Genomic DNA, 25,799 nt, shown 5'->3' with positions numbered 1-25,799 from the left:
ATAATCATTAAAGAAAAATATCACTGTTTATAATATGATTCTTTTCAAGAGCATATAGTAATTATTTTTTTAAATTTTGGTTTACAGAAGCTGAACGATGTCTTTTTTTTTTTTTTTTTTTTTTTTTTTTTTATTTTACAGAGAGAGAGGGAGAAAGAGAGAATCCCAAGCAGGCTCCACGCTCAGCAGGGAGCCTGACATGGGGCTCGATCCCAAGACCCTGGGATCATGACCTGAGTCAAAATCAAGAGTTGGACGGTCTACCGACCGAGCCATCCAGGCATCCCTAAGAGATGTCTGTCATTGTGGTAATTATCTATTAGCATAAGTAGTGAATAGTTTTGTTTTCTCTTTTGCTATTTCTTTCTCGTTTTCAACATGCTATTTTGTTTTAATATCTTATGGTATTTTCCAGAATCATACTTTCCTTTAGTTTCAAAACCACTTTTGGAAATACATCGGGCATACAATACAAACAAAAATGGATGTATTAGATGTACTGTGTTTCTTCAGTTGAATTTCCTACTAGAAAAACATAGCAAAATCTTTGCTTTCAGAACTAAAAATATATTTTGTGTGTATTTGATATGATAAGTTAGAACAATCTCCTTCATTTCAATAAGCCTTTATTCCATACCTTCTACATGCAAGCCACTGTGCTAAGCACTTTATAAGAAGTGATAAAGGCAAGTCTAGATATAGGGAGATAGACACCCCCATTGGCAGTTGCGAAACAGTGTGGTGATGCTTCCATTTATATGAAATATCCAGAGTCAGCAAATCCAGAGAGACAGAAAGCAGATTAGTAATTTCCAGAGACTGGAAGCAGAGGGAATAGGGAGTGACTGTTTCATGGGTGTGGGGCTTCCTTCTGGGGTCATGAAAATGTTCTTGAACTAGAGAGTGCTAGTGGTTGCACAACGCTGTGAGTGTGCTAAATGTCACTGATGGTTCATTTCATGGTATGTATATTTTACCATAATGCATTTTTCTTAAAAAAAGAATACTAAAACAACAAACAGAAATCCCAGTGTGGTAAGGAAAACTCATTCATTCATTCATTCATTCAACAAATATTTACTGAGAGCTCGTTGTGTGTCAGTCACTGGTTACGTCCTAGGCACCAACTGCTGAGCAACACCAGACATTGTCATTCTCTCATGGGCTATGTCTAGTTGAGAGACAGAAAATTAACAAGTAATTTTTTAAAGTTTAACCATGGATAAATGCTATGGTAACAAAATGGATAACTAAGACACTTGGCCTAATTGAGGGTGTTGGACAAGGGCCAGGGAAGATTATACAGAGGAAGGACGCATCAGTCCGGGTTTTCACGGATGAGTAGAAGCTGGAACGGAACTGGGGCAGAGGGGTGAGGTGGAGAGACCATGGGGAATATGGTAGCCCCTTTAGGAGCTTGCTGCCATGGACAAGGAGGTGGTGGATATAGAAACAGTGCAAAGGGTGTTTAGAAACTTAATGAGACAGAATTTGATGATGCATTGCATCTGGGATTGCCGAGTCAGGAGGGAGGGAGACAAAGGGGGAGAGAGAGAGAGTGCCTGTTTCTTAGCTTTCTGGTTTGCAGATCTGTATGACTGACAGTGTCACTCGAAGATAGGAAGTAATCCAGAGGCACCTTTGCCAGATAAAGGAAGGCGTTGCAGAAGAAAACACCTAACGTTGGAAGTGGGTCACGTTGACTCAGGTGGGAAGCCTGACACAGTCTCTTCCTCGAATCTTGTGTAAGAATTTTTCCTATGCTCTTTGGAGTCGTAGTTAGCAGTCAACAATAAGTCCATGTTGCAATGATAGCTACATATTCTTGTAACTCATTAAATATATATTAGCTGTCTAGGAAATGATACATAGTTCCATTATCCCTAGCACATACTTTCATTTCTTTTTAAGAAATTTTTAAGTATAAAATAAGAATGAAAGAGAAAAGGGGCACCTGGATGGCTCAGTTGGCTAAGCATCCAACTCTTGATTTCAGCTCCAGTCATGACCTCATGGTTCGTGAGTTAGATCCCCACATGGGGCCCTGTGATAACTGCTTGGAGCCTGCTTGGAATTCTCTCTGTCTCTCCCTCACTCATGCTTGCCCCCCCTCCCCCCCTCAGAAAAAATAAACTTAAAAAAAAAAAGAATAAAAGGGAGAAGAAAGATACCAGTTATTGAGTTTCCACTCTGTGCTACCAGGTACCATGCTAGGCACATAGTACAAAGTTTCTATTTAAATGACCTATAGATCTTTCCCCCATTTTAAATATGAGGAAACAAAGGCTCGGAGTAAATTAGTAAATTATTTACTAATATTACTGTATTACAAATACAGGTAATAAGTGGGAGAGGTAGGATTTAAAATCAAATCTCTAGGGGCCCCTGGATGGCTCAGTCGGTTAGGCATCCGACTTCAGCTCAAGTCATGATCTCACAGTTTGTGAGTTTGAGCCCCGCGTCGGGCTCTGTGCTGACAGCTCAGAGCCTGGAGCCTGTTTCGGATTCTGTGTCTCCCTCTCTCTCTGCCCCTCCCCCACTCACGCTCTGTCTCTATCAAAAAATGAATAAATGTTAAAAAATTAAAAAAAAAAATCAAGTCTCTAGTTGCCTACCAAGATTCACATTTATTCAACTACACTGACATTTTCCTAACTTGAATCATTTGCATGGCACTTTTATGATTTTTTCTACATATGTATGCCACTTATACTAGGATTTTACAACATAGTTTCCTTTGAATTGGCTCATCTGTTTTTAGACTCAAATAGATTTTATAAGGGCACTTTATAGTACTAGCATGAATAGAAAGTTAGTGCAATTATAAAGGCAATCATAAAAGGCAAATGGAAACTATAAAGATTACAATTAAACAATGAAACAGTACTAACTTCTAGCTACATACTGTTGTTTTCTGTTGAGGTTCTGAGTTTGATGCTTGTTCTCTCCCTGTAAAATGAAGGATTAGAAAAGTCAGAGAGGTAATCAAGACCAGTAACATATTGAGAGATAATCCCTGATAATTACTGCAGAGAAGAGAAAGAGAAATAATTTTCTCACCACGTGATTCAATGTTATTTACTGCTGTGAACCACCTGAAGCCGTTTTGCAGGCTACTGACATCAAATGTCCCAAGGCTAGGGAGCCACTACTCCCATCAGTGGGATATCCACACTTCGGATTTTCTCTTGATATTGATCCCACCAACATTTGTATTCAAGATCATGGTGGCAAGAGAGTATGTAGCAGTTCAAGTTGCCTCTTTTACAAGAATTATCTGGATCGGGTCTAATGTAGCCTCCCGTCGGCTATGCAGGCATAAAAGAGAAAGGATTTGTCAACCGAAATCTCAGCTCTTACAGCATGTTATGAAATTTAGCTCAGGATGGAACATCTCCAAAGCTTAAATGATTTTTTTAAATTTTTTTTTCAACGTTTATTTATTTTTGGGACAGAGAGAGACAGAGCATGAAAGGGGGAGGGGCAGAGAGAGAGGGAGACACAGAATCGGAAACAGGCTCCAGGCTCCGAGCCATCAGCCCAGAGCCTGACGCGGGGCTCGAACTCACGGACCGCGAGATCGTGACCTGGCTGAAGTCGGATGCTTAACCAACTGCGCCACCCAGGCGCCCCTTAAATGATTTTAAAAAGGGGGTTTTCATCACTTAGAAGGCCCCCACATGACCGTAAATGAAATTATGAAACTTCAGAGACCCTGAGAGAATTATCGTCCCCAGTCCAGGAAGATGAGCCCACAACGACAGGTCAAAGCTGCGAGCAGAGGAGGCACTTAGGCTTGATTGAAGAAGAGGCAACAAACCTACCGCACTTGGCATTCATTGAAGGGAGACAGAGAAGCAACCAGTGCCTTCCCGAGGAAAGACCAGATGGAAGGAAAATTAAGCAAAGTTGAAAAACATTGCTGTGGTCTGTTCCACAAAAACCAGCAGAGCTGTGGTTTCTCTGGAGCCAGAGATTTGAAAGGTAAGGAAAATAGAGATCACATTACATGGTACTCAAGGGTTCAATGTGCAAAACAATGATTCTAATGAAGGGCTAGCTAACGCCTTTTCTGTCTCAGAGATGAGCAAGGGGAACGAGAGGTATCTAAACCTATAACGGCCATGTATTAACCCCGTCGGAATGATTTACTGTTACCATATTGGGGCTGACTTTGAGTTCAGGAGAGGAAAAAAAAAAATGAAAAACAAGCTTACCCATAAAAAGAGATTGTAGAACTTCGTGTCCCAACAAGTGGGTAAAAATGTTAACATTGTTTTTTTATGTCTTAATAAATGTCTTTCATAAAAATTGCTGACAACACACTCCCTAGATCTCTTTATTAGATCCGAAGAGATATTGATCAGAAGGAGGAGTTGATCAGGAAAAAAAAAAAGGGTAGAAGGAAACCAGGTCTTAGGTTACATAAAAATATATTGACTGTCTTTTTGAATTTAATAATCTGGTAAAAATAAGTATTTTTATACAGGTGATAGAAATGAGGTAAGAGAAGTTAGGGAAAAAAAAGAAGAAGAAGTTAGATAACTTGTCTGGAAACACATAGCTGAAAATGTAGAAATCAGAACTTAGAGCCTGCCTGGATCTACAGCGTTTCGTCTTTCAACCAAACCCCTAAACCTTCTCTAATTAATCCTACCAGCTCAATGGAAATGGCCCATATGCTACTAATATTACCTTCAAGACTTCATGGAGTCACAAAACTACTGTGTCGGGAAAGAAGGATGGTGAGCTTGACCCCATTTTGGGGACGTTGCAAAACTCCATGGGCAGTAAGGTAATGGTGCCCCCGTCCCACAGATGACCAAAATAAGTCTCAGGCAATTACATGTCTTGCCTCAGGTGACGTAACTAATGTTTGGTTGTTCTGCCCAGCCGCCTCACATCTCAGGTGGAATTCTTCTACCGAGGTAGCTTTTGGCTTTGCACGGAGAGCCAGAAGACGCCTTCAGTCATTATGGTCAGATGTGTTTTGTGAGCGACCATCGGCACTACTGGAGCAGTCAGTTTTAAAGACCAGAGGGGCGCCTGGGTGGCTCAGTCGGCTAAGCGTCCGACTTCGGCTCAGGTCACGATCTCACAGCCCGTGAGTTCGAGCCCCGCGTCGGGCTCTGGGCTGATGGCTCAGAGCCTGGAGCCTGCTTCCGATTCTGTGTCTCCCTCTCTCTCTGCCCCTCCCCCATTCATGCTCTGTCTCTCTCTGTCCCAAAAATAAATAAACGTTAAAAAAAAATTAAAAAAAAAAAAAAAAAAGACCAGATTACTATTGTGGGGACTCAACTCTTCTTCTGAGGAGAAAATCAGAATGTGGTTTGTCTTTGCTGTCTCGAATTCCAACAGAGTGGTAGGTGATCCAGGCTTCTACTTTGCATACTTAGTACGTGAACTGTTTTATCCAGTGAGTGCAAAGACACAAAACGAAGGAGTCGGGTGACAGGGTCTCGATCCTCAGGCTGCACACAGTGTCATGGTTACCTTCAGACGGGCAAGATAGGCACAGAACCAAGGAGTCTCTTTTCACGAAGGTTGCTGTAGGGCCACGGGGCCTGCCTGCAGCGGGCCCAGCCAGAGGTGCATCAGGTGTAAGCACGGGAGACTAGATCAGAAATGAGGAGGAACGGGTCGAGGCAGTTGTTAGAATGCCCTTGACTCAGAGGTTTGAGTCTGTGATCCTGGAACCGTAAGTTAGGAGCCCCCTCCAGGACTGCCATCTGGAGCGTGCACCGTTTCCGTTATCTCTTGAATCCTTTCATCTCAGCAATTAGCTCATGTTTTAGCATTGAAAACCTTCTGATTTGATTTTCCCCATTCTCACTGCCAGTTAATCGTCGTATAGTGTTTCACTGGGAATGTGAATGTGTGTGTATTACGCAGGATCTTTACTTGTATTGGGGAATGGTTGGCGAAATCCCCACGGGGACGGCTTGGCACTTCGGCACTGATCCCCGACACTGAGGGCCAAATCCCAGCCTGGACTGTCTTGGTGAAGCCCTCCATGGTGAACAACAGGGTAACTTAACTGCTGTCTGATTACTGTGTCTAGAGATAATCTGCGGAAATGATAGGAATGATGGAAGCCGTTGCTGAATGATGAGAGTCACCATGCTTCCTCTAGAATCAGGGGCAGAAGAAGGAGTCACACCGTAGAGACCTAGGACAGGAGGTCATCGTGCAGTTTTGTAGATACGGCAGCACAAGGTGAGGAATCAAGTGTGTCTAACGGAGGCCTTCCTGTGAGGGGTTTACCTTTTTTGCAATTCTGTCTTGGATTAGAATGGACAATGACATAAAACATCTTCTTCCTTCGACATGACGGTTAAGTTGGTTATGCTTAACCTTTAGAGAGGCCTCTGGGCTGGTGTAATGGAGAACAGAGGTCAAAGTCTGCACAGGAAAGTGTGGCTTCCCCACCTTCATCCAGTGATGCCCATAAAGGAGGGACAGCACCATCTCAAGCGGAGTGCAGTTCAGGAGCTTCCGGTGCAGACCCTTTCAAAATGAGCAGGGGCTTCCCATGGAGGGGAGGAGCGTGCGGCAGCCCTCAGTGGCAACCCACACCTTGCACATGGGGCCAATGACTCTTTTCAAGGATTCTGAGGAGGGTGCCCCTTGAAGTAAGGGAAGCCTGGAAGGCTGTTGCTTACATAACAACGCATCCAGGTAGAGTCCACATTGATCCTATAAAAATACCACTCCTCTTACCTTACGGAATGCTTCCTTGAGTGGGAGGAATAAGAGACGTCATCCGATGGGGGCGCCTGGGTGGCTCAGTCGGTTAAACGTCTGACTCTTGTTTTCAGCTCAGGTCATGATCTCGTGGTTCTGGGGTTCAAGCCTCCCTGTCGGGCTCTGTGCTGTTAACACATTCTGCATGGGATTCTCTCTTTCTCTGCCCCTTCCCCACTCACGCTTTCACTCTCTAAGTAAATAAATAAACTTAAAAAACACAGACACATCATTAGAGCTCTGGAATGGGAGGTAGGGATGGCACATGGGGCGTAACCCACAAATAGTAGTATCTGTGGGAGAGTGCCGGGCTCGGTGCTTCAGCTCCGATGAAGGTCTTAGCAGAGATGCAGAACTGAAAGTAATGAGATGATGCATGGCACAGTAGAGGTGATAGAAACAACACGAGCTTGGGACTCAGAGTGACCTGGATCTGTCTTGGCTTCAAAAACTGCTCTCTTGGGGCGCCTGGGTGGCTCAGTCGGTTGAGCGTCCGACTTCGGTTCAGGTCATGATCTCACAGCTCGTGGGTTTGAGCCCCGCGTCGGGCTCTGTGCTGACGGCTTAGAGCCTGGAGCCTGCTTCGGAATCTATGGCTCCCTCTCTCACTCTTTGCCCCTCCCCTGCTCATGCTCTCTCTTTCTCTCTCTCTCAAAAATAAATAAACATTAAAAAAAAATTAAAAAAAAAAAACGTTCTCGTATTTGAACAAGGTACCGAAATAGTCTCTGCCTCAGTTTTACCCTCTGCAAAATGAGACACATCGCTGCCCGCAAGTAGGGAACATCATATAAAACATGGTAGCATCTCACAAGTACTCAATAATTAGTATCTGTTAGTATTTTCATTATCATTATTACTCATGCTTCTAGCATAATTCTTGGGGTTAATTCTTAATAGCTAATAACAGCCAATACCTCTATCTCACTTAGCTGTGTTCTAGGCACTGTTTCCAGCACTTATATTAACTAACTTAATCCCCGTAACAACCTATGAAGTAGCTTGTATTTTCCATTTTACAGATAAGGAAATTGAAACAGGAGAGTTTAGTAACTTGTCCAGGGGTGCACCACCGGTAAATGGCAGGATCAGGATTTGAATGGAACCCAAGCTGTCAGGGTGCAGTGCTCATTCTGTTAACTGTGATGTTATAAATGTGACTCCTTGTCTGCCTAAGAGGATCTATGAGAAAAAGCATAAGGCATATCATTAATCTTTTTTTTTAAATTTTTAACGTTTATTTATTATTGAGAGACAGAGACAGAGCATGAGCAGGGGAGGGGCAAAGAGAGGGAAAGACACAGAATCCAAGGCAGGCTCCAGGCTCTGAGCTGTCTCCACAGAGCCCGACGCGGGGCTCAAACTCACAAACCGTGAGATCATCACCTGAGCCGAAGTTGGGTGCTTAACCGACTGAGCCACTCAGGTGCCCCAGCATATCATTAACCTTGAAGGACATGGGGACACAAAACTCAGGTGCATGAGGCCAGTGGAACAAACACAAAGTCACATGGGCCCGGTGGTGTATCACAGCCTTTGAGCCAGTGCGGTTGGAGCCGCAGTGAAAGGCAGGAGTCTGAGAAGTCAGCTTGGGCAAGGAGACGCTCCAGGAGTTGGCCGAAGTAGTTAGCAGGGGAAATATCTGACCCAGGGTTCTCCTCTCCCATCTGGCAAGCACACAGAGACCAACAAGGAAGAGAAAGAGCAAATCCTTGCAGCAATTTTAAATGCATAGGACGTAACATTAGACATTACGGAGTCTCTTCATTTTACAGTTGACAAAATGGCGTCGCCAGGGGAGCCAGTGACTTGCTGGGGGTCGCAGAGGTAGACTGTGTAAGGAGGCATCCAGAAGAAGTGGCAGCGGCTCGTGGTAGCTATGGAGAAGGATGTGCTGTGGGAACGGGGAAAGGGAAGACAGGAGAAAGGATGTGTGTGAGAGGCTCATGTGAAGCACGTTGACCACAGACTCTCAAGCGATGTCTCTGTGCTAGCTATTAGTTTGATAAACATTGTCTTCAAGGGACAGAGATGGGAGGTCAGTTGGGAAATTATTTCCTAACCCAGGGCAGTAATGAGAGTGTGGGTAAGGTCAGGGCCATGGTGGAATAGAGGAGGGAGCATGTCCAGGAAACACCTCAGAGATAAAACACATAGGTTTGGTGGGGTGGGGGTGGGGGTGCACCGAGACCCGACGATGCGATGAAACACGGTTCTCTTTCTAGGTGGAGTCCCGAGGCCACTATGGGAATGGGAAGGAGGCAGAAGCCAGGGAGGGGCCAGAACAGACAAACCCTCAGCCTGCTTGTCATTACACAAAGGTTGGATTCTGTTGAGCACAGAGGAGTTCTTTCCTCTCTCCAGCTGAGCACATCTGGCTTTCAGGACGAAAGGATCTGATGTGTCAGGTTTAAACGTCTTGAATGACCAGCTGAAGCAGAGAAGGGATGAGAAGCATGTCAGGTCAACGCTGTGACCTCCCTGGGGCTGTAAGTGATATTCCCAATAATAAACATGGAGCCTGGGCTAGGAGAGGCCCACGATGGTCATTGTTTCCCTGACTAGAATTTTACATGCACGCAGGCTGGAAAACTTGGCCAGAAGTTTGAACCATGTGTTCCGTCAAGTCCTATAAGTCTTTAGACTCCTTTTTTATATTATCCCAGTGAGAAATGTATCAGGAGGTTTATACGAGCCAGGCAACTGTCCTGATATTTTGCAGAGAGTATCATTGTTATTTGGGCCACTGTGGTAAAAAAAAAAAAAGTCCTTTGCCCAGGCACACGGGTATAGAGTTGGCAGTTATCAAAATGTGGACAAACTGGAGAGTCGGCTTCATTGCTTCCACGCTGCCTATTTGCTGGTGTTTGTGCTTTGATGACCTCCTAGGTTTGGAATATCTTCTATTATTCCAACCTGCATAAGCAAAGTACTGAAAATTCACAATAAGATGTGAAATACTGATGGAAGCTGGCAGTGTTCCCCCTCCCTGGACGTTTGCAGGCACAAAGCAGTAGGGCTGTAAGGCACTGTGCTTCAGAAATCAGCCTCAGTGGTAGGTAAGTCACCTCAGTCGCTCCATCTGAAATGCACTTGAATTTCTTCCCAGAGCCTAACCTGTTCTTGGAAGCGCAAATCAGCCCCACCCACTTTGCAAAGCCTACTACCAACCCCAGCCCACAATAGTCTCCCCTACGTTGAACTTCTCTCGGATGTACTGCTTAAGACGTGTATAAGAATTGTGAAAAGCAAACCGATTAGCCATCTCCCTTTGGATAGCATGGTCTAAAACTGAGTCCTTGGAAACCCAAAACCTGGAGTTCAGATCTCAAGTTCACCATTTACTAGCTGGGTGCCCTTGGGCTACATTACCATCCAGTACCTCACTTTCCAAATTTGTAAACTGGGTGTATTCGTGCCAGACTCACAGAACTGTGAGAATTAGGTGGAATCACACAGGAAAATACCAAACCATGATAAGGGTTTTCTAAAAGTTAACTCTGCCCTTTTTCAAACTCCTGAAATTGTGACAAGAGGCCGCACATAGTAATTCAGTTGTTTTCCAAGCTCCCAGAATCTGCATTTAACATATGTATGTTCTGTGTGTGCGTGTACATGCTTGTGCATGCACACCCTACTTATATTGGTAATGATTAAATATTTTCTTTAAATCAACTTATGAAAAATTTGAATTTACTTAAAAACAAAATTTGCATTACAATTCTAAATGAAAGGAGCAGGATCTCCTGCTCTAAAAAGAACGTAAACTGAAGTCAGTAAGACAAAGCAATATTATTTGATGCTAAGTAGGCTCTAAGCATTAGATCTGCTCTCTTAGTATTAGAGAAAGGAGAATCAGGGGCGTGTGGGTGGCTCGGTCGGTTGAGCATCTGACTTCAGCTCAGGTCATGATCTCACCGTTCCTGAGTTCGAGCCCCACGTCAGGCTCTGTGCTGACAGTTCAGAACCTGGAGCCTGTTTCAGATTCTGTGTCTCCCTCTCTCTCTGCCCTTTCCCCACTCACGCTCTGTCTCTCTCAAAATTAAAAATAAAATATTAAGGACAAATTAAAAAAAAAGAATCAGCAAATGTCAAAGAGGTTTTGTGGATAGGCTCTTACAAAACGTAGCATTTTTTTCTTGATGTAAGCAAGTTAGAAATACAATTGAAAAAGGGGGCTGACTGTTTCACAGTAAGACTCATTGTCCTTTAATTGATGTCCTTTTATCACTCAATTCATCTTTCAGGACACTCACTCTTTAGAGCAAAAATTACAGTCGATAGCGCAGCGTTTTAGAAGCAGAGACATCAGCCTTTGAAATTTGGCCCTGCTCCCTACTTGCCAATTACATCGAACAACTTACTCAAGTCTTTGTACTTCACTCTCCTCATTAGTCAAATGAAGTATTAACACTCAACTTGGAGGGTATTTGCGTGGATGCCGTAAAGTGTGTTACATACATAGTAAAATGCCTTGAATTCATAACAGAAAAGCATAATGATGATGACAGGGAAAATTGCCTTGTCAAAGTGCAGACACATAAAATAAAGAGCAGGGTGTTTGTGTGCCCAGCCGTCCAGTTCACAGGGACAAAGATGTTCTGGGGCTCTCATCCCAGACATCTGGACAGGCTGTTAGCACATAACTGGGTGGTTTGAAGCCCTCCAGGATTATATAATATTAGATGGCAACCAGAACTGTTAGACCTTTTTCTTTTATTCCTTACATAGATTTCATTTTTCAACCAAACATTTTTTTTTAGTAAAATATTGAGAAAGCACTGTAAAGCAGAAAGGAAAAAATAAAATCCCTTCTGATTCTGCTACCCAGACAAAACTGAATATGGTATTTTGCAAATATTTTCTTTCAGATTGTTCTATTCAGATTATGGGTATATAATGTTTTTTGTTTGTCTTCTTAAGATGGAAAGCTACTCTGCCCTTTGTTTTGTTATCAGGTCTGTTTCTTTAACAAATAAAATGTGTACTCGTGCAAATATTTTTCTGATCATTCTACAACCTGGCTTTTATGTTTATGATAGCATATCACATGGATGTAGCAAAATTTACTTAGTTATATCTAATGCCAGTAGTTTATTTTTTTTTAAGTTTATTTTGAGAGAGAGAGCTCGTGTGTGCATGAGCAGGGGAGGGGCAGAGAGAGAGAATCCCCAGTAGGCCCCCTGCTGCACAGAGCTGGACAGGTGCCCCTCTAATATCAGTTATTGAAGTTGCCTTGAGTTACTATCTACTGTTTTACAATTTTTTTTAAGTTTATTTATTTTCAAAGAGTGTGTGCGTGCATGAGTGAGAGAGGGGCAGAGGTACAGGGAGAGCGAGAGTCCCAAGGAGCCTCCACACTGTAAGTGCAGAGCCTGATGCAGGGCTCCATCCCATATACCTGGTGAGATCACAACCTGAGCTGAAATCAAGAGTTGGACGCTTTAACTGACTGAGCCACCCAGGCACCCCATACCGTTTTACTACTTTTCAAATGTTGCAGTTCACTTCCTTTTAAATGAATCATGACCCAGAAACAAGACAATTTCTTTCAGATAAATTGTGAGAGGTGGACGTTCTAGTCAAAGAATACGTGCAGTTTAAGGCTCTTTGAGACTGCCACATTATTCTCAGGAAATGTAGTATTAGTTTACAGTGAATGTGGAAAAAAGGCACACTTTTTAGCCTCCCTGCCCAAAGTAGGTGGTATCGCATAAACATTTTTTGGGTGCCCATTTAGGTGAAAATGTTATTTTAAATGTTTGTACGTTTCCTTTATACTTACTGATGGCTTCTATTTTTTTTCTTTTATGAGTTTCGTGTTCAGATTTATACTTACTTTTTCCCCATTGGGGCATTTATCTTAGTCTTATTGATTTGCAAGAAAATATTTACATATAAGCTCAGTAATTTGCACGTCCTACACATTGGCACTGATTTTGCCGATAACCTGTTGGTTTCTTATTTTTACAAATGCCACGTGTGATAGCTACAATATTAAAAAATTAGGGGCGCCTGGGTGGCTCAGTCAGTTAAGCGGCCGACTTCGGCCCGGGTCATGATCTCGCGGGTCCGTGAGTTCGAGCCCCGCGTCGGGCTCTGGGCTGACAGCTCAGAGCCTGGAGCCTGTTTCAGATTCTGTGTCTCCCTCTCTCTGACCCTCCCCTGTTCATGCTTTGTCTCTCTCTGTCTCAAAAATAAATAAACGTTAAAAAAAAAATTAAAAAAAAATTATCATGTAGTCCTGTTAGTGACTTCTTTCATAACTGTGCCTTTGGTATCAAGCTCAGAATGTTTTACGCTATAGTCAATTATATAAATTTTTGCACATATTATCTTTCAGCGCTTTACCAGTTTTAAAAAGCTTTGCGAATAATACACAAATAGAATTTTATTGTAAAAATTTTAATGTGATCAGAACCACTGAAACATGCCCTCATTCCCTTGGTTATCTCATTCAGTCTTGTGGCTTAAAATGTGACCTGATGACTCCCAAATTTATATGTCCGTTCCTGAACAGTTTCCCAGATTCCAGGGTCATACATCCGCCTGACTATTTGACAACTCTACCTGGATATGTAACAAGCACCTCAAATTTCACAGACCCCCAAACTAAGCCCTGACATCTCTTCTACAACCTACCTTCCCACTTCAGTTAAACGCAAATCCATCATGCACATGCTCATAATAAAGTCCTCGGAGGCTTGCTCACTCTTTTTTTTTTTTTTTTAATTTTAATGTTTATTTATTTTGAGAGAGAGAGCAGGGGAGGTGCAGAGAGAGAGGGAGAGAGAGAATCCCAAGCAGGCGCCATGCAGTCAGCACTGATCAGGACGCAGGGCTCAAACTCACAGACTGTGAGAGCATGACCTGAGCCTAAATCAAGAGTCAGACACTTAACTGACTGAGACACCCAGGCGCCCCCTAACTCTCTTGTTTGTACAGTCCTGTTGAACTATTCGACAAATCCCATTGGCTCGCCCTTCAAAATATATCCAGAAGTCAATTACCTTATGCCACCTGTCCTGCCACCACCCTGGTCCCAACCACCATCATCTCCCTTCTCCAGGTTCGCAACAGCCCCCTGTCTAGTTTTCCTTCTTGCTGTTCTTGGCTTAGTAACCGCAGAGTGATCCTGTTAAGAAAACTAAGTTATATTGTGTGTCCTTGGCTTAACACCTTTCAACAGCTTGCTCTGTCATTCACAGGAATCACCACAATCCTCAAACACCCTTTAAGGCCCTGCAAGGTATGCCTTATCTTGTTGACCTCATTCCCTGCTACTCTTTCTTCGGGGAACAACATGCCCAAGTCAGGGTATCGAACGTTCCAGGTCCGCTCCCTCCTGAGGGAGTGCTCACCGTTCTGCAGCCTGGGAACATACCCACGTGGCACATTCCCTCACCTCTGTCGCATCTTTTCTCAAGTATCACTTTCTCAGCAAAGTGTTTCTTCTCTACCCCCGTTTGTGCTCTGTTTTCCTCTGTAGCATTTTCTCACCATTTATCCTATATTTTACTCATTTATTTTGTTTATGGTCTCTCTCCTCCCCACTAGAATGTATGCTCCATGAAGGCAGAATTAGTGTTGCTGTCCCCTGCTGTATCCTCAGCACGAGGAATAGTGCCTGGCACATGGCAGGCCCTCCACTGTTTGTTAAGTGAGCCAATTAACTTATATAAACTTCCCTTTTGTCATCACTCTCAAACTCAGTCCCTTCCCCAAGCACCAGAGGTAACTAATAATAAACGAAGAAAGCAATTGCAGAACATTAAATACAAGGAATCCTTAATGTAAAGCAGATAAATAAGTAAATGCCAAAATAAAGTTATGGAGGCACACACACCAAACTAAGATGTTGTTATTCCATCTGGAACTTATTTATCTCTGAAGGAGGGGAAGATATACATTTTTTTCCCAAGTGACTAACCAATCGTGCTATTGTTATTAAAACCTATCCACTAATATTCTAACATATCCTCACTGATACAATATGACACTTTGAACATATATTACATGTGTCTCAACTGGGGCCAGTTTGCTGGACTATCTATAGCTGTAATGCAGAATTGTAAAATTATATCACTATAGCAAACTTGCGTATCAATTAGAGTTAGTCACCTCTTACTACTCTTAAAAAAATTTTTTTTAATGTTTATTTTTGAGACAGAGAGAGACAGAGCATGAAGCGGGGAGGGGGGGGTGGTCAGAGAGAGGGAGATACAGAATCTGAAGCAGGCTCTAGGCTCCGAGCTGTCAGCACAGAGCCCAATGTGGGGCTCGAACTCACGGACTGTGAGATCATGACCTGAGCCGAAGTCGGATGCCTAACCGACTGAGCCACCCAGGCGACCCATCTTACTACTCTTTTTTAAAAATGTCCCTGCTTGTTTTCATGATTTTATTCTCTCAGCTTTTTTTTTTTTTTGATATCTTTTAAAGCTGTTAGGTTAAAGAATTAGTATTTTAGTTGGAATTTCATTACATGTACAGAGTAGTTTGTGAACAATTGACATATTTATACCATTAAGTACTTCCTTCTTGGAACATGGCATGCCTTCCCAATAATTCATATATTTTATGGCTCAGAATGTAGTCATGTTGTCCTCATTAGGTTTAGGACATTTCCCATTCAATTTTTTTAAATTATTACACACAGCTAGAACAGAGATTCATTTTTGTGTATTTGTATTGAGAGCCAAAGTACTGAGTCCTATTATTAGAGTTTTGTTGTAGTTGTTGTGTCTCTTGGTTTTCTGGATAGATAATCATCACCTTGAGATAATGACAATTTTGTCACCCCCTTACTACACCTGGATTCCCCAACATTCACAGCTTAAGATGGTGGCCTATATATGAGTGATTTGGTGGGAAGCACAAGGGCTCCAATCCCATGTAACAGCTCTTTCACATGGGGGAGCAAAGAGAGAGAGAGAGAGAGAGAGAGAGAGAGAGCGAGAGAGAGAGAGACAACCAAAAGATGTGCTATTGAGTGGGTCACAGCTAGAGGTTATTTGTTGTCTGATCCCACAGGACTGATTAAGAATCGTATGTGAGGCATTTCCATATTAGCCACAATAAGGAGAGAGAAGAATTTATGCCCTTCTGTCTATCTGCCATTTTGCTAACATTTCACCCCGAGAGGTGTTAACTTTACCTCACTTCTGGGTTTTGCATATGTGGATGCTGTGTACAGTCCCAGCACATTTCATCCCTCAGGATCAAGAGGGAAGCTTCAGGGGAAAAAAGGTGTATGGTGCAGGTCTGACAACGTGAGGCTCTGTCATATTACACTGCCAATAAGTCAGTCTGAGACTACACAGAACAGTGCTTGCTGGAATGAGATAAACAAGGCCAAGGGGATCTGAAGTGGTGGATAAGAGATACCAGTACAGTCCACCCCTTGTACTTAGATCCTCTAGTGCTTGCCATCACATCTGGCTCCTATTCTGCAGTATGGAGCCAAATAATCCCTCACCTTATTCCCCAGACAGAGGAAATGCAAAGCCAATCTTTCATGGAGTCACCTTCAGAGAGGTAGCCAGCCATAATCACTGAGGCTTTGTGAGAGAGTTAATGAAACAAGGTCTAGTCCCTATTGTGAAAGCAGCTCTGATTACCTCTCACTTTCTGCCCAGGGGATTCTCAGACCTGCTTTTTGGGATACTTGCAGAAGAAACTGTGCCAGTCATTCTGATGTAAAGAACAAACAAAGAGGTGTGAGGTGACTAACACCAATAAGGTGACCTTTGACAAATGGAGGAGAACTGGCAGATCAATAATCCTCTTTCATTCTTCAGTGGACAGTTTGAAAGCTCATTCTAAATTATTCTTCAGAGGGTCTTTAGCAGGATCAAGCCATAGATGCCCCCACTAGGGACCATCTTGATAACATATCATTGGATTGGTTTTTCCCTGCTTTTCTGCTTCATTATTCCCATTGACCCAACTCTGCATCTTTGGTGTTTCTTCCACCAGTTGCTACCTACAAGCAATCCCTGTCTCAAGCTCTGCTTTTTGGGAAAATCTAGACTAGCTGGCATCCATGTGTGTCACCTCTGACCTATTATCCAATATTCATTGAAAATTCTAGCTATTCTCCTTTTCTCAATATTCCAGAAAAATCCAAGCACATGTTTATGGACAAATCACCAGAATATTTGTCATATATTCTTGTTGTGATATTGTAGGACCTTCAACAAGGAGACAGGCCTTCCCTTCTGTCAATAGGGGCTGGATCTGTGAACAGTTTTAGATCTGGAAATGAGGTCAGGGACCATAATTTTCCATAGCAGCAAATGAAATCATATTTTTGCTTTCCAGCCTTTTTTCTTCTAATCATACAAGTTGAGCATCACCCTGGTCTGTTGTTCACATGATTCACTCCCAGAATTTTAAGATGTATTATCTATTGCTACAGATCTTGGCAAGCCAAAGCATCCTATCCTACCGGCCACTCCAAGGCTTGCTGCCCATTTTGGTAATTATGTCCGCTTTGTCTCCAATGTTCCTGGCTTCTACTGTTCCACAGCACCCCCCTGTCCATCCTGGCTTATACTAGAAAGTCACCACTGAGTTTCTCAAAAATGCCAGTAGCCTTTTTGCTAGTGTATGTGGCCTTAGTAAAGTGAATGTGCTTGGGGCCCGCCTTGGGAACACAGACAGTGGAATTTCTGTTCTCACCTAATAAATCCATTTTCATATTCTCACTTACTTTCTGACCATTTTCCTTATGGCATGCTTAGGCAATTCTTGCATCCCCATCTCATTTACTGTTGTCCTTTGCCAGGTTCAAGCTAGTGAATTGGAACTAGCTCCATAGATTCCTGAAAGAATGTTGAATCTTGGGTGAAGAAATTCTCACCTGTTCAGTCTTAGATTCTACCTTCTTAGATCCCACACCTCAAGGTCCACTCCTATACATGCTCCCTGGTTCCTGTGAGTGTCCTGTGAGTGGTACCAAGAAGTTATTTCCTGGAGCAGAGAGTCACTCCCTGCTTGGACGGTGCTGGAGGCTTGGCTTGTGTTATCAATCTGGAGGCAATGAGGAGTGAAGGATTGGATCTTAAAGACAAACATAAAATTGAAATGCATTTGCCTCGGTCGATGTCTCAGGATGGGTTTTTTTCAGAAGTAGATTAGGTGCCAAGGATTCTGGTGCAAATCTCTGAAGATGCTCGTTAAGGAACAGGAGAACCAGGAAAGGGAAGGACAGAAAGCCAAGCGAGTGTGCAATTTCAGATGAAGTCCCAGACTCATTTGTTCACAAATGTTCATAGCAATTTTAGTCACAATAATCAAAATCTGCAGCCTAACAATCTCTTTTTTAAAGATGTTTATTTATTTTTGAGAGACAGAGCACGAATGGGGAAAGAGCAGACAGAAAGGAAGGCACAGAATCCAAAGCAGGCTCCAGGCTCTGAGTTGTCAGCACAGAGCCCGACACGGGGCTCGAACTCACGAGTCACGAGATCATGACCTGAGCCAAAGTCGGCGCTTAACTGACTGAGCCACCCAGGTGCCCCTAAAACTTAACAATCTCAATGCCCGTCGACAAGTGAATAGATAAACAAATTGTGATATAGTCACTTAATGGGAAATTACTCGGTAATGAAAGGGAACACATCACTGATAGGCAACAGCAAGATTCCATCTCAAAAACATGCTAAGAAGCCAGATTGCAAGAGTTACATACCATATTAATCCATTTATATGAAATTCTACAACAGGGAAATATAATCTATAATGACTTAGAGCAGATCAGATGTCACCCTGGGCTGGCATTAGTGATAAGGTGGTAGTGATAATCTAACTGCAAGGATACTTTGGGGTGGTTATGGTGGTATATACATGGATTATACACCTTTATCATAACTTCCGGAACTGTGCATTTAAAATGAGTGCATATAATCGTTTGCAAATTCATTTGTTCTTCTTTCCTCATTTCTTAAATAGAAACTTAGATCATTTTGAGACCCTCATTTTACAATATAAGCATTTCTTGCTAAGAACTGCTTTATCTGTATTCTTCAAATTTTGATGTGTTGTGTTTTCATATGCATTCAGTTTAAAATAGTTTCTAACTTCACTTCGGATATCTTCACTCATGGATTATTTAGAAGCGGGCTGTTTAATTTCCAACTATTTGGAGATTCTTCAGATATCTTCTTGACATTCATCTCTAGCTTAAATTCCTATGGTCAGATAATATATGTTTGATTAAATTTATTGAGACTTGATAAGTAGCCCAGGATATGATCAATCTTGTTGCAGAACTTGTGTTCTGCTGTTTGGGTGGAGTGTCTAATAAATTTCACTGAGGTCAAGTGGGTTGAGAGTGTTCTTCAAGTCTTTCATATCCTTGGTGATTTTCTTTTTTCTTTTTTGTTTTAATTCTTATTCTTTGGTGATTTTCTATCTTTGTGTTCTCTCACTTGTTGAGATCAGGGTTTTGAAACTCTAAATTGCAATTCTGGATTTTTACGTTCCTACTTTCAATTCTGTCTGTTTTTTGCTTCATATATTTTGAAGCTCTGTTGTTACATGCATACATTTTTTTTTTTTGGATTGATACTTCTTCTTGATGAATTCTTCTCTAACTTACTATAGTTCACCTTCAAATTATTATGTCACTCTGTGCTCTGAAAGAACCTTATAGCAAAATACTTCAATTTCCCCTTCCAATACTTTGGGCTATTCTGGTCATACATTTTACTCTACGTGTGCTCTAAACCCCACAATTTAGTGCCTTTTGTTTGTTTGTTTTTATAAAGTTAATTGTTTACAAGATATTAACAATGAGGAAAAAAGGTCATATATTTATCATTTCTGGGGCTCACTTTTTTATTTTGATCTAAATCTCCATCTGGTAATATTTTCCTTCTGCCTCAAGAATTTCTTTTCAACATATCTTACAGTGCAGATCTGCTGGAAATGAATTTTACACTGCTTTGTTGGGCTGAATTTTTCGGACACTATCCTTCATTTTGAAGGTTATTTTCTTTGTTCTGTCTCGACACTCAGTTCATTTCTTTATCTCTTTGTGTTTCATTTTGGGCAATTTTAATGGGTAGAGCTTCACATTAATTTTTCTTCTTCAGTATATAATCCATTTTTGAAAGTTTATTTATTTATTTTGAGAGAGACAGAGAGAGCAAGTGGAGAAGGGACAGACAGAGGAGAGAGAGAATTACAAGCAGGCTCCGCACCACCAGTGCTCGAACTCACAATCTGTGAGATCATGACCTGAGCCAAAGTCGGATGCTTAATCAAATGAGCCACCTAGGTGCCCCTGGGTATAATCTTTTTTTAAAAAGGTTTTGGACATCGTGTTTTTATTTCTAGAAATTCCATCTGGGTCTTACTTTTATATCTTGTATTTTTTTTTTCTTATCATCCTATTTATGTGTTTGCTGTCTTCTTGAATATATGGAACATCTGTTTTAACATTCTTGTCTGCTAGTTTTATTATCTCTTTCATTTAAGGGTCTATTTCTATCGATTAATTTCCTCCTGATTGTGGTCTCTCTTATGCTGATCCTTTGAATACCTGTTAATATTATACCGGATGCTAGACATTGTGATTTCGCATTGTTAGGTGCGGAGTTTTGTTATGTTCCTTTATATGGTGTTGGATTTTGTTCTGACATGCAGTTATTTAGAACAACAGATTCCTTTCCATGTTTGCTTTTTAAGCTTTGTTAAGGTGTGTCCGGAGTAGATGTACGTGTGGAGCTAGTTCGGCCCCACTGCGGTGGCGATACCCTTTTCAGAACTTGACCTGGTGCCCTCACAATGACACTGTCTTTCCATTCTGGGTGACTGGCGCACACACTATTTCAGCCCTCTGTACGGTTCTTTCCTGGCTTCGGGTAATTTCCTTTCATGCATGCATAGAATGGTGCTCAGCCAAGAATTCCAAGGACCTCTCTGCAGGTCACTGGAGCACTCTGTGTGTACTTCCCTCCACGCGGGCGCTGTGTCCCTCAACTTCCAGCTACCTTCGCTTGCCAGGTTCTGACCTATTTGAACTTCCCCCACCTGTGCCTCAGCAGGTGGGGAAACCTGAACTCGCACAGGTTTGTTTGCTTCCTTCCTCTCAGTCTTGTGCCGCCTGTTGTCCAATGTCACAGAACCATTTTTCACATTTATTTTTTTCCTGGATTTCAGGTTGTTTGAGGAAGGACAGTAAATATGTTCCTTGCTATCCCATTACGTTCTGAAAAAGGAGGCCACTTGCACAGAAGTTATACTTCCAATCTTCTGTGTAAGAAAAAAGAAAAGAAAAAAAGAAAAGAAAAGAATATTGCTGTAAATTATTCAGTTTCTGAGTGTATGACAGATATGTTTTGAGAATTCTTATTCTCTTTAATCACAGCTTAAATCTCTACTTTGACCCCAAACTTAGGTATGTTAAAAAAAAAAAAAAGCTGGAAGTAAATATTAGTGGTTTATTACATTTTTATTGGACTAATTGTCAAGAGTTTGGGGTAAATCGAGGAGTTCAGTTTTGGCCTCATTTTTGAAGTTTTCTGTTCGGTATCAGGTAGAGATGTTCAAAAATCAGTTGGATCTATGACATCTGGCCCCCAAGAGAGTTCTGAATTGCAGGTTTAAAAATCACCAGCAGAGAGGGGCGCCTGGGTGGCTCAGTCGGTTAAGTGTCCGACTTCAGCTCAGTTCATGATCTTGCAGTTTGTGGGTCCGAGCCCCGCGTCGGGCTCTGTGCTGACGGCTCGGAGCCTGGACCCTGCTTTGGATTGTCTCTCTGTCTCTGTCTCTCTCTCTGCCCCTCCCCTACTCACGCTCTGTCTCTCTCTCTCAAAAATGAATAAACTTTAAAAACAAATTGAAAATCACCAGCAGAGAGCTGGAGGCTGAAGCAATGAATATGGATAGCTTATAACGAAGAACGAGAGATGAGGGGACAGGGTGACGTCCTGTCCAAGGACACCGACTGGCAGAGAAGCCGAGGAGAAAGAACTTAAAAAGGAGCATAACAGGAACAATGTTGCAGCTAAATTCAGTGCTAGTCTTCTTAGAGAAACTAACATTTAGATGAATAAAGAGTCCTCCTGTAAACTTGTTTGATATTAGTAGTCATTCCCTGTGAGCTAGGCTGTCCCAGATCTATCTCTTGGCATTCTTTTCCCTCCCCACCCCACCCCTCCCCTCGAGCAGGGGTAAAACATTCAGCCTGTGGAGGCTGAGAATGAAGCGTTTGCACTGAGTGGGATATCGCCTGAGATCATGTCTAAGGGTCCTTCGGAGTCTAATTGACTATGAAAAATTTATAAAACACAGATCTTACAATAACCTAGCAGTAAAAGCTAATCAGAAGACTTTGTGAGGTATTCTGCCACACACACTGTTAAGGCCAAAATAGCTGTGCAATATATTTTCCGTGGCTTTCATAAAGAAATTCTTGGAAAACACTGCAAGCTGGCTTGGGGCTCCTCACTTATGGAACTCATATTTCTATGTCATTTCTCTCCATCTGAGGTTGAATAACTCTGAGGTTACAATTGTATTGCTCTTAAGTGGTAAGATGGTTTAGCTTTTGAAATGATGCTTCTACTCGGGGCTCTGGTAGCTAGTGGGTTTTTTACTCTTCCTTAAATAATGAATCCACAGAAAGGAGTTAGATTGGTCTTTGGTTCGATCTCAACTCTTCTCCATAAAGGCCATTTTATATGAAGGTGTTAACCCCCAAACAGAGCAGAATCCAGTCTTCTTTGGAACCCTATAATTGAAAGATTTAGAGTTTTCTGGGCAGAATCAATTCTTTCTTTAAAAATATTCTTTATTGGCAACAGAAGGTGATCGTCATTTAAGAAACAGAAAAGATGGTGAGTTAAATTTGTCGATTTGCTGAGGTGTTTAAAATATGGTTTTCATTCCTTACCACCCAGAGAAAGAAGACATATTATTCTCATTTTCTACAGCAGAAAATGCCTCCAGGGAGTGAATAACTTGCTCAAGGTCATCAAGCTAGTATGCCATGATTTGTCTGGTCTGCCTCTTAAGCCTTTTCTCTCTTTATATGTCACGATGCCTCCATAGTGTAGGGAGATAATTTCTGCTGTGTTCTTTCTGAGAAATCAGAGTTCACTTCATCCTGGAAGGTTTAGGAATGAGAGAGTAGTACAGAAGGAATCGTTACCACCACACCTCATAGGATGCATTGTTTTTACTACTGAAATCCTAAGTGTATAGAACAAAATAACAGTTCACAATATAAGCGAGAAGCATGTACTTGGGAAATGGCACAGGGCCTGGATCCAATTCTGAATCTGCCAATTCTAGCTCTGTGGCTTTGAACAAGGTATTTCCTGTCCCAAGCCTCAGTTTCCCCACTGGAAGAATGGAGCAATCATGCCCACCTGAAGGTGCTTCTGTTGAAATCTCAATGTCCCAGAAGCTCAAAGAGGCACGCTTTGCTAATAATTTCTGTTAGGAGTCCATGAATAAGCATGAGAGGCTACATTCCTAGCCCATTTTGAGTAGTCTGAAATTCCATCACTGAGCCAATGGGCCACAGCAAGGAAATGGGACTAGGGTGTGCGGGCAGACAGGACAGATAAAAATGACCACTAGTGAGAGAGGAGATCCACAAAGGGTGATGGGAAGGGAAGGCAAAGTCTGGCATCATTTCTACTCTGGAAGGAAAGTGGCCCACAGCTGTTTCCACATCTGCAGGAAGAGGTGTGCTGGCAAGTATGTGGGATTCAGGATGGAGCATAAAAGGTTAAATGATATTTGCAATTGTATAGCCCTCCTAATTGTTCTTGTTACGCGATTGTCTCACCTAGAGTACCGCTGGGTACGACTGGGAAGATAAACCCTTAGTAGAATTCATATATATCTATATAGATATCTATCTATAGATAGATAGATAGATGAAAGTACTTTGTAAGTGGCAAGCACCGTAAATTTAAATTACTATCCTTCCTCTTTTATCGATGAGGATAAGTATATTTCCCTAGTTTCTATGGTTAGTAAGTGGCCAATTTAGGACTCTGAAAGCCATTGTTCTTTACCGTCCAGTTCTGTCCTTCAGTAAAGCCTACTTGAGTATATGGGTGTGATCTCACTGAGCAAAGCTTCAGATTCAACAAGTATCAAAGAAATGCCCAGCAGGCACTGAATTAGACACTGGGAATCAGTGACATAAGAGGCCATCAAAGACCTCACCGGTTAGCACGGGAGACAGACACATAAGAAAGAAAAAAACCAAACAAGACAGTTCCCATGTTGAATCCTCTGAGGATCACAGAGAAGGGAGGACTTGGTAGTGTATATTTTCTTCAATTCACTGCCTATCTATTATCCCCATTATGTGCTGAGCCCTGTGTTAGTTGAGGAAACAGATAAATAAGACAGAATCCATATCCTCAAGCTTATCCCCAAAAAAGGTGGCAGCACTGGAGAAATTTGCTTATTCATACTTAAATAAATACCTATTCCTTCCATATGGAGATATCTAGATCCCATTTTGTTGCTGGCTCATTTTATACAGAAATTGGAAGCTCTAATCTCTGCTTTCCGGGTCTATATTACACCGTGCCCTCTTTCCCCTGACATGTGCCTGGAGACCCAAGTATCAGGTAAAAGTCGTTTCATTTAAATAAGTAGTGATGAATAGAGGTGATATAGTGAAGAAATAGCTAAACTGAATGTGGGTAAGAAAATGATACTTCAAAAGTGGTTTCATCTAATACGAGATTTGAACTTTGGCCAGTTTTCACACCTCAGCACCTTGACTGTATTGTATTTCTAGAAGGTAGAGAATATTAAACATTGTTAATGATTGATTGCATCTCAACTTTCAAGTGTTACATCAAACAGACCTTTAAAAGGGGAATTTTATTCTCTTCGAGCACATCGACAGAACTTTTTGGTTATTAAAAACTAACGCCGTGGATTTACTACGTTTAATCCAAATTTGATCCGAGAGTGAAATTCCTTTTTGGCAGCATCATCAATAATTTACTGCATCATGAGCTCTCCTTTTGGGGGCACAAAATATTGGCTAGGGGAGTTCTGACTGACACATTATAAAATAAAGCTGGCAAATGGATTGTATGGGATTTTGCCAATGCTGTACCCATTGGAGGATTCCCAAGTGAACGATTATGGCTTTCCTTTAAGCTGCCCTCTGAGAGCTGGTGTGCACCACTGAACACCCAGAAACGCCTAGAACTTTGGAAATTTACACCTGGAATGGATATTAGTAGTCCTCTAGCCTACCCGCTCTCCTAAATCAGGAATTATTTTATTTCAAAACACCCTGATACAGGTTCAACCAGGTTCAATGGAACTTCAAAGTCACACCATTGACGAACCTTTGGGGCGCCTGGGTGGCTCAGTTGGTTAAGTGTCCCACTCTTGATTTTGTCTCAGGTCATGATCTCACAGTTCATGGGTTTGAGCTCCATGTCAGGCTCTATGCTGTTGGTGTGGAGCCTGCTTAAGATTCTTCTCTCTCTCTCCCTTTCTCTGCCCTCCCCCACTCATGCTTTCTCTCTCAATCTCTCTCTCTCTTTTTCTCTCAAAAAAGAAAAAAAAGCCACACCACTATTGGTTAGCTCTGAATGCTGAACACCTGATAGACGCCCCCCGCCTCAGATGCTTCTCCCCATTGGTGCTAGGTCATTCCTGGGAGCCATAGTGAACCTAGCTGCCCCTCTTTAGTACAAGCCTTGCAGATAAATGAAGAGTTTACTCTAGGCTTTTCTAATCTCATTTTCAGGAAAACATTCCTGTTCTTCAACTAGACTGACTGCTCTTTTCTGGGATTTCTCTAATTTGTTGGAATCCTTTGCACATTGTGAGGTACAAACTGGTACCCAGGAGTTCAGTTAGTTTCAACACACTGCTGACCAGTTGGATGTTCAGTGATAATGAATGTGATGTATGTTATGTGCTTACCTCCAACCAGTTCCTTATGAGGGGCTGCCTGGCATGCGATGTTGTGGAAGTTTCTAACACTTTCTCTGAGCTCTCATGTTATCTCTGGGCTTGGCCATGTCTGCCACAGGTGCCTGAGGTGAGAG

At 42.1% G+C, this 25,799-nt stretch overlaps 1 long non-coding RNA gene across 1 annotated transcript in view; it reads left to right on the top strand.

Moving 5' to 3' along the window:
- The window catches only part of LOC121027194 (uncharacterized), a 282,693-nt gene that overhangs the window by 202,518 nt on the left and 54,376 nt on the right, over positions 1–25,799 (top strand). The window contains exon 9 of the long non-coding RNA XR_005788599.1: positions 24,263–24,350. This is a non-coding gene — a long non-coding RNA (uncharacterized LOC121027194). The remainder of the gene's footprint in view (positions 1–24,262; positions 24,351–25,799) is intronic.

The sequence above is a fragment of the Herpailurus yagouaroundi genome, unplaced genomic scaffold (assembly GCF_014898765.1).
Source record: "Herpailurus yagouaroundi ecotype Mexico unplaced genomic scaffold, PumYag 77, whole genome shotgun sequence".
NCBI classification, from domain to species: Eukaryota; Metazoa; Chordata; class Mammalia; order Carnivora; family Felidae; genus Herpailurus; species Herpailurus yagouaroundi.
Note: the sequence above shows the minus strand (reverse complement) of the source record. Positions and strands in the feature narration are given on the sequence as shown.